Source organism: Euphorbia lathyris, chromosome 2 (genome assembly GCF_963576675.1).
Source record: "Euphorbia lathyris chromosome 2, ddEupLath1.1, whole genome shotgun sequence".
Lineage (NCBI taxonomy): Eukaryota > Viridiplantae > Streptophyta > Magnoliopsida > Malpighiales > Euphorbiaceae > Euphorbia > Euphorbia lathyris.
Genome location: NC_088911.1, coordinates 31,553,457 through 31,568,326, shown reverse-complemented (window position 1 = coordinate 31,568,326; position 14,870 = coordinate 31,553,457).

Below are 14,870 nucleotides of genomic sequence, written 5' to 3'. Positions count from 1 at the left end.
GGCGTGTAAGGGCAATTTGGGATGGTCCACTTGTGGAGGCCTAATTAGAAATTCCTCCGGGAACTGGCTGGGGGTCTTTTACGGTAATATCGGGATGTGCATGGCGGAGTTAGTGGAGCTTTGGGGTTTGTACTATGGCATGAAATTGGCTTGGAAACTGGGATTTCGTCGAGTTGTGGTTGAAACGGATGCGTTGACGGTGGTCCGGTTGGTTATGTCGAATGGTCGTGTTAATCATAGGCATTTCTGGATCATTGAGGAGTGTCGTGAGTTTCTAAAAGCGCAATGGGAGGTCAAAGTTGTTCATACTCTCTGGGAGGGTAATAGAGCAGCGGATTGGTTGGCGAATTTCTTAGGGTCGTTTCCTCTTGGTCTTCACGAGTGTGATGGGCCGCCTGCAGGCCTCTAGGATTTCCTTCTTGCTGATATGAGCGGTGTCGATCTGGGTCGGCTAAGCTGAGTTTTTTTCCTGGTTTTTTGTTTTTGCTGCTGCTGGTTTTTCTGGGGTTTCATCCCTTCCTGTCAACAAAAAAAATGTTGTATAAATAGTAATATGCAAAAATTAATAAATTAATTACCATACGTTGGAGAGATTAAGTTTATGTCGGAAAGAAAAAATAACGAAAATAAATGTTGTATCATTAAAAAAAATAGGGTGAATGGTAATTTTATTATTTAAAATTTTATTTAGTCTAATTTGACCATTGATTATTATAGAAGGACTCAAGAGTTACAGAAACAAAAACTGAAAAATTACATAAATTATTTATAAAAACAAAGACACTGACTAGTATAATATATAATATAAAAACATAAACATTGATAAATTGTTTACCCTTTATATAAAATTTAATTGTTGCAATTCTAATATGTCTATCATAATTATAGAATACGAATATTTTAACCGAGTTTCTTAACCAAATATTTACATATAATTAAGCTTATCCTCATTATATACATCTTATCCCATAAACTAAATTATATCACTCAATAAACTAATATACAATCACTCATAATTCACAGTAATACTGAACATGTAAAGCTCAATTTATAGATTTTAATTCAACATAAAACTCTTTATATTCAAAAAAACAATTGAGAAATTTTTGATTTTGTACAAATTTCATGGGCCCATAAAAAGAAGGAAACCATTTTGTTTGGGCCAATGTGAGATATCGAAAGAGAGAAAGAAAGATGGTTATTGGCATGGACTTTGAAGCAAAGATTCCTCCCACTGCCACTTATATTTCATAAACTTAAAAATTTGATTCAACTTCTAAACTTATAAAGTATTTTATTACCACTTGTTTGAAGTAATTTATTAGCTCCTAAACTTACTTAATCATATCATATCTCATCTTATTCTATCATGTGAATTTAAGGGGTTAATCATGTCCCCTTTAATAAGTTCAGAAAGCTAGCGTGATACTTTTTAAGTTTAAAGAACCAATCAATTTTCGAGCCAAGTTTAAAAAGCTTCTGATTTATTAAATCTAATTTATACTTCATTTGCTAGATTGATCATTTTAATATGAGGGTAATCTACATAACCAATTTGATATTATACAAAATAGTTGGCATAAGCCACAGAGTTGTCCATATTATTTTGAGAAAAGTGCATATTTACCCCCTAAAATTCCAACCAAGATCAATATTATGTCTATCTGATGGAAAATTTGAACAGATTGGTTTAATTGTTATTTGACTACTATATTGAACCTTCCAAATAAGTTTATTAATTTTGAAATAGTTTCATGCATTTTGGCAAGTTATTTATATAGTATTAATAACATAGTAAACATGTTAGGTGGTTTTTGCGATTAATTTATATGTAGCAGACTTGGTGAATAGTATTTTTCCAGATTATTTGTAACTGTGTTAATAATACAGTGAACATTTTAGACATAATTAATGTTTAGATGATTTGACAGTTAAATAACAGTAAAACGATCTGCTCAATTACTATCAAGTAGGGATAAAATTGATATTGCTTGAAAATACTAGAATAAAATTTTATCGTTTCACATGTTAGGATATACTTCCCAAAAAATGATAAGGGAAAATTGGACTTTATTCCTAAATAGTTTTAAGGAATAAAGTATTTTAACATTGCTACCGAAAAAACAATTTTATCCCTAACTTCATAAATGGTATAATTGATAATCTAAAGTTGAAGTTTCAAGTTTGTTTCAAAAAGCTCATTGAATTTCATTTCTTTCAGTAAAATTATTGAACTTTTTTTTTCAATAATTTACTATGACCAATTTAGACAAAAAAAAATCGTAACAACCACGTTGAAAAAGATAGACTTTTATATATGATATGTGATGAGGACATCTCCCTCACGAGATCCGTATTGAGAGAAGTCAAGGGCAACGGGTTGCCCGGGAAAAGGGATGAAGCGAAGTTCACATGCCATAAGGAAAGAACTGAGGTAGCGTGTTGTGCCTCCACAAGAGTTGAAGCTACGGATGGGGCAGAATCCGTGTGGCACGTCTAGCCATATGCCACACGGCGTGCCACCAATGAAGCTGAGAGGGTGAAGGGATCAGGATCAACATGGCACACTGAGTCATCCTCTACACAACGTGCCACTCGACGTGCCCTGCAGCTCTTCATGGTGAGGAAGAACGAAGAACTTTAAGATCCAACAAAGGACTTGCACGTTGTGTGAGTCATATGACACGACGTGTGGAGTCACTTATGCTGCCTTCTCTGCCAAGTTGATGCTATGGGAGACAACAGATGCCACTTGATATTTACTGTCTTGTCACTCTACTATTTACCAGTTTGTCGTTCACCTTATTTACCTCCCTAACCTTCTAGATACTTATTCATATCTTACCCCTAGGTTTATTACTTGCTTGTAGCCTTATCGAGGCATTTTAGTATTTTTGCTTGGATTAGAAAATGAGTATATATATACTCCTCTTTTTGTAATGAAACCTAACTTTTGATGAATTAAACTAATAGCCTCCTTGAGAGCTTAGATTTCTATCCATTTGGCATAACTCATCTTTCTAGTTTAGCTAGAAAAATTGTATTTTTTATTGGTTTAAGATTAAAACCTTCCATTTTGATTTTATCTACATCAATACGATAGCCACGCGATAACAAAAAAAACATAAAAAAATGGATATTTTTTTTTGGCTATCATATGACACAAACATAATTGTCATGTCATATGTAAAAGAAAAATGAAACAATTTAAAGCCCATGGGAGAAGAGGTATTGTTGCTTTTTGATAATTTATACGAACTCGAAAAATTTAAATTAGGCGAAGTGAGATTTTTAACTACTCAAATTAAAAGAGATATTTTCAATTAGTTACACCTATGTTGACTTACCATAGTAAAGCCTATAATTCTGAAACGTGTAAATAGTTTTGGAAAGCCATATAATATATTTGAGATGAATACACGTTTTGTGTTTCATTAATTGATGTAAAAAGGATTAAAATTGAACATCAGGAAGTGAGTATCCTCGTACCTAACAATTAGGAAGTGTTAGCCTCCTAAGTGCCTACACTTTTGGTGAATCCACAGAATTTGAGATGCCCAATTATTTATGCATAAAACAATATAACTTGTGTTGCAATTGAAAGCTCCACCGCATCCGAGTGCTGCTTTAATTAGACCTCCTAATCTTTTGGAGGATAACACAATCTATGATCATAACCAACATCCATTCGGTCTTTGAAGTACTTCCAATTCACATTTGGACACGTGTATTGTAATCTCAAAACATATATAAAAAGTCATTCATTGGACATGAAAAACCGGATGCTTCTAATAATTTTGTCATAACCAGTGTCAGAATTGAGAAATTAAATTACAGTTGTGATTAAAATATTTGATGAAAGAATTTCTTCCAGGAGAAATCTAATCTACCGGCTCAATTGGAATAAATCACGCTATCATCCGGATACCAGATGGTTTTAGACAAAAAAAAAATTGCCTCCAATGAAGCAATCATGTATTCACCGCTGATTCCAATGATCATGGATAATTGATTTATAAAATGGTGAGTATGATCAGTTGTGTGATTTCACAATCATTGAAAATTTCATTTCATCTGCCAAATCTAAAATATGTCATGTATAGTAAAGCTTGTGGTGAACCTCACTTTAGCTTTTAGCTTAAGTAATAACATTTTGCTCCATAAAAATATTAATTCCTGAAAAATTGCTTAGATTGAAATAATCCAAAATAGATGGAGGCGCTAGGCAGTGTGCAAACAAGTTACTTTTAAAAGTATAATATAATTGATTATTATTATATTATTAAAGTTTATGAGATGATAATGGTATGGATTATTGGATATTTATATAATCAATAATGCTCAATAATTGGGATCAGATATTAAAACAATCCATTTTGTTCTTCATATGATATTATACTATATGCTAATAATTAAGCTTGTATAGGGAAAGCAAGACAATCATAATTAACAAAAATTTAGAATTGTTAACCGAATGTGGTATTGGAATACCATTAACTTCCTCTGATTATATTATTAGTTTCCTGTAACTCATATAAATACGGATTATTTTTCTTTACCATTCTTTAGATTTGTTTACGAATTCGATGACTCGCTAATGTGAATACATTAGAAATATATGAGATATCATATAGACTAAAACTATATGAAAATATTTCATGTAACACTCTGGTTCAATACCATATAGATATTGTCCGCTCTGGTTCAAAATCCAACACTTTGGGCCTCACGGCTTTAAGACGCATTTGCATGTATTGAATTCACATTTTATTAATAAGCCCCAATCACTCGTTCTCCATTTCCGATGTGGGATTCAATTCATTCATGCCCCTATCGTCATCCTTTAGGGCCGCTCCTTGCTCAGGCCTTCTACCCCAGTGCCACCCATCCGGACCGGATCATTACATGCCCACCAGCTTCCGCCTGGTTCGTCCCCAAACCACACATCGTACGTGGAGAGTCGGCTCTGATACCAATTGTAACACCCTGGTCCAATACCATGTAGTTATTATCCGCTCTGGCCCTAAATCCAACACCTTGGGCCTCACGACTTTAAAACGTGTCTGTATGTATTAGATTCACATCTTACTAATAAGCCTCAATCACTCCCTCTCCATTTCCGATGTGGGATTCAGTTTCATTCCTGCCCCCATCATCATCCCTTAGGGCCGCTCCTTGCTCAAACCTTCTACCCCGGCGCCACCCACTCCGGACCGGACCGGGTCGTTACATTTCATCCAAAGAGAATACATATATATATACACATTAAGCATACTACCTAGACAGCTACAGTCCATACCTAGATAGACTCGTACCTACAAGATTCATACCATGCTTACATTATTACAGTCTTCTTCAAACTGGAGCATTGGTTTTAATCATGTTTAGCTTGCTACAGATACAGAATACAAAGTTTAAAAGACAATACAACTCAAAATACTTTGGAATATAAAACATAATCCGGGAGACGTAACCTAGAATAACAAATCGGACAGGAGAGACGACAACAACATCAAGCTTCGTTGGTAAAGGACAAGCAAAACTCAGTTGAAGCAACACAAGCAACGTCACTGTACAAAAGGAGATTCACCGGAAAACTAACCGAATAAACAACTTGGAAACAAAAGGACATGCGGTGGAAGAGGGAACGTCGACAATTCGGTGAGATGAACCGAAACTTGGAACCCTAGGTCCAAACAATCTGCTAACAAGGCATACATTAATGCCGAAGAAAACAGCCCCAAAATACAAACTCCGCGCATAAGGGCAGAAAATGAAGTCAAACTAAGCTCTGATACCATGTTACAAACCATGTGAATACAGTGGAAACACATGGAATATCATATATACTAAAATTATATGAATATATTTCATTCAAGAAGAATACATATATATACACATTAAGAATACTACCTAGACAGCTACAACCTATACATAGACAGACTCATACCTACAAGACTCATACCATGCTTACCAGACCCATAGTAAAGAGTGTTCAAGGTGTCCAACTGCACAAGCCCCCAATTTGGAAGGACCCCCAATTTTTTTTTTTGGGTGAAATACATGAATATCATAATTAAGTATAAAATTACAACTTAGTCGTATCACCAAACTTAATTTTTAATATGTCATTATTATCTATGTATTATGATTTTATACCATAATTTAAGAAATCTAGACTCCAATTCATAAATTATAAACCCTAGAAAATATATTTAGCCTTCTAATTTATCAATTCTAATCCTTAAAATATATTAAAAAATACTGATTTTACTAGTTTGACATAATCCAGAATTATGACTAGACATGGTTGTAAATAGTTTTTAAAAGATGAATTTCTATATAATTTTTTCCCTTCTTTTTTAACGCACACCTAATTGCAAAAGAAATAAATTGTATATATTTTCTTATGGCAAAGGCATACAAGTTTATGAAATTTTATTGTACTTTCTTTTCTGAAATTTTATTTTTTTTTTGAAAGAAATATAAGTTTATTGAATATAATAATTGGTTGAATATGATTCACTTATTATTACTATAAATTAGTTATTCAATATTTACTTAATTTTGGTTTAATTCTATATATATATACAATTTTGTATATTTTTATTACCTTTAGACCTTTATTTACAGTTAAACATTGCTTTTTGAGTTTTTCAATTATGTCTCCTAAAGTAAAAAAAAAAAAAATGAATCTCGATGTGAAAAACAGATAAAAAATATTCAAGTGTTAATTCAGTCTCAAAGATGATTTCTTGATAAATTCATCTTGAAAATTAAAAGGTTATCACTAAAAATGTGCTCGGAATGATCCACATAGTCACTGTTGTAATTTAATCAAATCAACTTGAAAATCCAGAATTGTGTTTTTATGTTTTACAAATGACCCCCAAAATCTTTAAGACGACCCTTTACATTAGTGTTCAAACCCTCTAATTTTACTTCAAATCTCTCTTTACCAAAAATGCATGGGTCATGTTTGGTAAATAACTGATTACATTAACTGTTAGTAGATTACCTTTTTGGTTAGCTGATTTGACTAGCTGATTGTTTAAATTTGTTTGGTAAAACTTAGCTGATTGTTAATAGATGTTTGTATAAAATGATAAATAAAGATATGGTAAAACCTTTATTTGAGGTTAAATGGTAGTAATTACCAATGTTTTAAAAACCGTACCGGACATCAAACCGGATTGACAAAAAGGTCAAAGGTCAATAGATTCAACCGGTTAACTCGGATTGGTTGAATGGACAACATTATAAATAAATAATATATATATAATTAATAAATATACTTAACCAAAGTAGTATGATAAAATAAAACAATCTCTCTATATTTTATTATATTTATAATAGTAATTATGTCATTAGTAAACCCAATAGCAAAACCAAGAAGCCAAATTTAATTTATAAAAATAATTGAACTATATTATTAAATGAAATAAGAAAAATAATGAAAAAAAATAAACAAATCAATTACACAATAATAGCTTAAGAAGAGTTTATTTATAATCACTCTCATTTTATTTACTTCCAAGTTTTTCATGTGGGACGTTTATGGAATAAGGAAACATAAAGTAGAAGATGAAGAATAAAGAAGAATCAATCTCACATTTGAAAATAGGAGAAAATAAAGCACAAAGTGAAATTATAAATAGACAAGTGGATGAGGAAACCATCAAGGAACCTCAAGTTTGAACTTCTTCATAGTTTCTTTTAGGAATTTTTTACTATTTTTTATTAAATATTTAATAAATGTAAGTTAAAATCTAATTTTTTTAATTGAACCCGGTTGAGACCGGTTCACCGGATTGATCCCCATTCGCCGGTTTCATCCGGTTTGTATGGAGTCATTAGCAATGATCCCAAAATATTATAACTGGATCAGAAATCTGACCGGTTTTTGGTTCAACTGGTCGGCTCGATTTTAAAAATCATAGTAATTAAAAGTAAAAATGTTATACAAAATAGATGAAGCAATAAACTAACTGAAAATGTTCATAAAATCAAACTTTTTAAAAATTAATTTTTTTTCGATCTAATAAGCTATTTCAAACCTCTTTTCACCAAACAACTGTTATTATAAGTTTGATGAGTTAAAGCTGTTTAGTAAACTTTCTTATATTCCATAAGGAAAAAAAAGTCGACCACAGATATAAATTACTCAATAATCATAGTATGAACATCTAATCTAATTTAAGTATCACATTCCAATTATTTTATTTTCTTTCTAAAAAAATTAATAATATTCTATCAAAAAAAAAATTAATAATATTTTTATTTTGAATATACATGTTTTTAGGATAATGTGATAAGATCAATTGAGGCCATAAGAGGATAAGCACATATGTCGGCATCTAATTGCTAATTTATTGAAATAAAAATAAAATATAGAAAAATAAACGCTTTTGTTTCTATCTTAAAAAGATAATTAACGAAACCATCGATCTTTAAACAAATTGGGGTTTGGGACCACTCATTCACTGGTGCAGAAATACTGATGTTTTTCAATGAGCGCTTTTGCAGTTTTCACTCCAAAACAGAACAAAGAAAAAAATTGCATCGACGTTGTGGGACCCGCTATTTCAAACTTCAGGTTAATAGCCGTTAATTTTAGAATTCAAACCCTCTTCCATCTAAAAGTTATCTTATATTTTGAATTCTACACAGCGGGACAGAAAATGCTACGCAGGTTTTATATTTTTTTGATTTTACCCAGATTATATATATATATATAGTTTTCATGAAACCACTCCTTACATTACCCTAACATTGATAACCAAAAATATTTTTACATCTAACATAGATAAATGTGGTCAAATTTTACATATTATTAAAAAAAATACAAATATTCTGTTTTATATTTATCGGTTGGTTCTAAAAAAATTTAATAAAATATTTAATTTTTTTAATAGGCATACATGCGTTTCATATATTTTTCATGTGAATACATATATTGGTGATTTGTTACTGGTGAGTCATAAAATGACGCACACATGCATTAGATATGCGTCAGTTTGATTTAGTATTTATTAAATTGACCTAATATGTCAATGTTAGGAATAAAATTGATCTTAACCAGTGGCGGAATCAGAACTCAAACTAAGCCGGAGTTTAAATATTTAATAATAAATTTTTATAATGTTAAAAATATTATATCGCATACGGGCAGGACAAAAAAAATTTAGCCTCCAACGCGTTCAAACTGTAAAAATGTTACCATTTTCTAGAAACTAGCATTGAACTACTAGAAAATTAAACATGTTTACTTTTTTAATGGTAAAGACATAATAAAAATGAATATTAAATATGTTTACTTTTTTTTAATAGTAAAGACATATTAAAAATGAATTTAAAAGTGTTATCAGAATAAAAATAAAGAGTCTATTTAAATTAATTAATAATTGTAACATGTTTTTATAATTATTAAAAAATAAAATTAAAATAAATAAAAACTTTTAAAAAAAAAAGAAATCGAAGAGAGTTGAGCATATGACCTCTCAAATAAAAGTAAGCATCTTTAACCATCTCATTTACCTTTAAACATTGAAATGATGCTATATAGAATCAATATAATTCACTCCAAAATATTATCAGACACTATTACTAAAAAAAAAATTCTCAATTCTCCGGCGGTCTGCCGAGGCTCGAGCCCACCCCAACCCCCCTAGTTCCGCCCCTAATCTTAATTGTTAACGTTAGGAGATAAAATTGTACAATTTTAAATATTAGAGGTAAAATTGCTTCTAGTTATCCGTGTTAAGAATATTTTTTTCATCTTATTCTCTATTATTATTTTATTTATTTCGACAAAAGTTAGGCTATGTTCTTTATCACTTAAAAAAAACTGAACTGAACTGAATGTTACTGAACTGAACTGAATTGAATTGAACTGGACTAAATGCTACTGAATTTAACTGAATGCTACTGAACTTAACAATAATGATGATATTAGACTTTAAAATAGTTTTAAGGATAATATTAGACATTAATAAGCTTAAAATAACAATAATGGTTCTAATAATAATAATAATAATAACAATAATAAATAAATATATTATTAAAGATAAAAAAGATAATATGTATCAAAATAGGTCTTAGGCTTCACGTACCAAATAGCACAAATATAGGCTTAACATTTAAAAAATGTACCAATTTAGGCCTCGGTAACGGAACGAGACACAGCATTGATATTACTCCGTTAAGTTCTGTCAATTGTACGTGGAGGGAGAAATCAAAACTTAACGAAGTAATAGGAATGATGTGTCCAATCCGTTCTCGATGCCTAAATTGATATCATTTTTTAAACGTTAAGCCTATGTTGGTGTTATTTTGTACGTGCAGCCTAAATTGATACTTTTCCAAAAACCATAGGCTTATTTCGGTACCTTATCCCAAGATTAAAACTAAATTGATTATCAAATAAAAGTTGGCTCAATAAAAACCTATGAAATTAAATAAAAATGAGTCTAATTTTAACTAAAAATACAAATTACATACAAACACAAATTTACATACAATTTAAAGCCTATGAAATTAAATACAAATATAAATTTCCATATTAATACAAATTTCTATTCAAATACAAATACAAATTTTCATTCAATCACGTCTAGTGGGAGCGGGGAATAAAGTGGGAGCAGAGAATGAAGATGACGATGATGATGATGAAGTTAACGAAAATAATTAAAAACAATTAAAATGTAGTCGGGATAATTAATAAATTATATATAAATAATTATAATTATAATAAATAATATAATAATAACTATTATTATTATTATAATAAATTATATATATTATAAACAATAATAATAAATTATATACAAATAATAATAATTATAATAAATAATGATAAATTACTGAATGCTGAACTAAACTGAATTATATTATATTGTACTATACTGAACTGATTGTTACTAAAAATGAACTGAATTGATTGTTAATAAAATTAAATAATAAACAATATTGCCTTCATACTTCTTTCTTTCTGTGGTTATTTATTAGATTCCATCATTGCCACTTTTTAAGGGTAATATTGTACTAATGGTAACTAAAAGTTTCAAATCAGTTTGAAAGAGTATCACTGAATTTCAACTGTGTTTTAATAAATTTATGGTCCGTTTAGTACGTTGTAATGAAATGTAATGATCAAAGTTGTAATGTAATCAAATGTGTAATGTAATAGAATAGAATCATAATTACATTATCATATTTGGTTAGTAAATTTTAATAAAATTCCATTATCATTACAATTCGTATATTTATATTAGTTAAATACAATTTTCATGTTTTTTTTAACATTTTTCGGATTTTCATGTTTTCTTCAATTTCTTTTTTTTCTTTTTTTATTGTTTTTCTCTTTTTGTTTTTTTTTCCGTTTTTTCATTTCACAACTTCTCGTGTTTTTTCTCGTTTTACTATTTTCGTGTTTTTTATATTTTTTCTCGTTTTTATGTTTTTGCATTTTTTCTCGTTTTACCATTTTCGTGTTTTTCATATTTTTTCTCGTTTTCATGTTTTTGCAATTTTTTGTATTTTTTCTCGTTTCGGTTTTTTCACATTTTTTCGTGTTTTTTCTCGTTTTCATGTTTTTTTTTTGTTTTTTGCATTTTTTCTCATTCTCGGTTTTTTCACATTTTTGTATTTTTTCGGTTTTTATTTTTTTCATATTTCGCCGTCAATAAACAAGGGCTAATTGTAATGAGGATTCATGTCTATTTTGTTTGTAATGCCCATTACATAAATTTGTGAAGAAAAATTGAATGATGTAATGGTGATTCCACAGCGACCAAAATGATATGACTAACCAAACATAGTAATGAACCTTCATTGTAATGGTCATTCCATTACGATGTCTATTACAACGTACCAAATGGAACCTTACTGAATAAAATCACTTTACTGATTCCAAAAATATTATTGGAATAGTGATGCGACAGTCATATTATGACCGACTCTTTCATATAATATAATAATAATATCATATTTTTTATTTACTTAATTCAATTGTTTAACACGGTCATGTGACAATAAAAAAATCTATTTTTTTATCGTCATGTGGCATGTACGTGATTTTAGGGGCGTTTGTTTTAGTTTTTCAGAGTAGTGTTTAACGTTTAACTCAAACCGCAAGAAATGAAGTGTTTGATTAGGTTTTATACAACAACAATGTTTAGCTTTTTTTTATATATAGAAACCATAGTACTTTGGAACTTTTTATTAACAGTTGTTATTTATTTGATATTGGTAAAGTTATCATTTTTATTTCTACAAAACACATGTTTCTTCAACAATATTCATATCTATTGCCAAAAGAACAATGTTTCACTACGTTCAGTAAATTATTATTTTTATTTTTATTTAGTTATTTAATTTTTTTTTTAATTTGTGCATTACAATTTTTTTTATTAATTTAAAACATGTCCATATTAGACATTTTACATACTAACAACAACAATTAATCATAATTTTAATAAATACTAAGGGGGCGTTTGGTTCGGAGTCTTTAGGAATGGAAATGAGAATGGAAGGGTTTCATTCCCTTTGTTCTTGTTTGTTTAAAAAAAAACTCATTCCCTTTACCCATTTTAGATTATGGGTTTACCCCGCTTTAGGTTAAGCCATTACCCCAAGCCATGTAGGGAATTGGATTCCCTTTACCCTATTCCTTTTCCTAAACATGTCCAAACACATAGGAAAATTAATGCTTATTTCTTTCCTTTCCTTTAGTTTCCCTTGATTCCTTTTTTCTTACCCCTTGTGAACCAGACGCCTCCTAATATTAATCAGCTAATAACAAATAAATAATAGCAACAACAACAACAACCGCTATTGGCTAACAGCTGAATCAAGCAAGTCTTCATGTTAGACCTGACAATTATCGTGTTTCGTGTCAAAATTGTAGTATCTCATATTTATGTTCCATATAGTTATATATGTTAAATGCTAGAAAAATGAGATTAGAGGAATTAGGGGTAAACCCAAAACTAAAAGAGGGTAAAAGGAATGATTGAATTGATAAAACAAACACCAACAAAAGGAATGAAACTTCATTCCCCTACCCTTTCCTGGAATCCCAAAAACAAACGGTCCCTTATTAGTCTCTAAATTTATACATATTACACTAGTCAGTTAGTCACTCTACTTTAAAATACACACTACAAACTCCTTAAGTTGGAACAAAACTAATTACTTCATCCACAAATTTTATATAAATAACAAGTTTACCATTCAATCATTAATTCTTTAACTTTTTTTAAGAATACTTTAACTACATTTTATATAATTATTTTATTATATTAATATAAATATGAAAAGTAATATTAGTAATAAAATTATATTATTATTTAATATTTTAATTTGAATAATAATGAACTATCTTTCATATAATATTTTATATGGTTTTTGTAATTATGTATTAATAAATTTATTTATATATAATCAATAATATATTAAAAATACTTATTCTTTTTTTAAAATACTTATAATAAATAATTATATATAAAATGATAAGTTTATCTATCTAAGATAAATTAGATCAGTGTTTCATGATGTTTGATAAATTAATATATTAAAAGAACTAATTTTACATGTTACATTAAAAAAAATTAACATTTCACTATTTTTTACTAAAAAATAATATGTATCAAAATTAAGTATGAATTATTTCATAAATTTTAGTTTTACAAATTTGATTCATGATTATTTAATTTATATTTCATTTAATCGATCATTAATTATAAATTGAAAAGAATATACATAAATTATAAATACCGTGTAAAATAATTTTATATGAAATATATTTATTATTTAAAATTGAAATACTAAAGTTATCATAAGTTGATTATCTATTTTTAATTAAAAAATAACTAAATAATAATATACTTTTATTATTAATATTTTTTTATGTTTGTATTAATATAATAAAATAATTATGTTTTAGAGTTGTCCATTTGTATATTTCTATGAGAAAATGGTGAAATTTGGCTTCTATAACTGCTGTTTGGTATATTTGGTACATCAGAAATATGACTATTTTTTAAAATGGTCTCCCTTCAATCCAATTCCTTCAGAATCGGCTTCACTCATTCAGGAACCAAAATGGTTTGTCAATTTGCCGAGCCGTGCTAGGCCTCCGCCGGATCCTATCATTGTTCGTTGGTGTTCGCCGCCGTCGGGTTGGATAAAGGTTAATACCGATGGCGCGGCGGACAGTACGCCTGGTATCGCCGGAGCTGGTGGGATTTTAAAAAATTCACGAGGTTTTGTTGTTGGCTGCTATGGTATTAACCTCTCTAGTTCCTATACACATTGCCGAGATGACTGTCATTATTTTCGTAGTAGAATCTGTCTGGGAACGGGGGTGGCACAATCTTTGGATTGAATCGAATTCTGCATATGCGGTTGATTTGCTAAACAGAAAGTCTACCATGGCTCTCTGGATAATTAGACAAGACTGGCTTCAGTGTTTATCTAGATTTTCGAATATGAATTGCAGAATCACTCATATCTATCGAGAAAGCAATCAGGCGGCGGATCAACTTGCTCATTTTGGCAAAACAGCTTATGCTCTTACCTGGTGGCACTCGGCTCCTCATTTTTGTCAATCGTCTGTTTTTGACGACCTTTGTAATGTTGCGCATGTTCGTTTTCCTTAATTTTTCTGTTTTGAACCTGTTTTATTTTTCTTTTCCTCCCTTTGTAATTTTTCTTTTTTTATTAATAATATTTCGGGTTGATTTGGTGTGTTAGGGGTGCCAACCTAATTGGGATGTCTAGCCACTTAATCGCGTCCCAATCTTTCATGCAAAAAAAAATAAAATAATTATGTAAAACTTATTTAAACATATATAAAAAATAATTAGTGA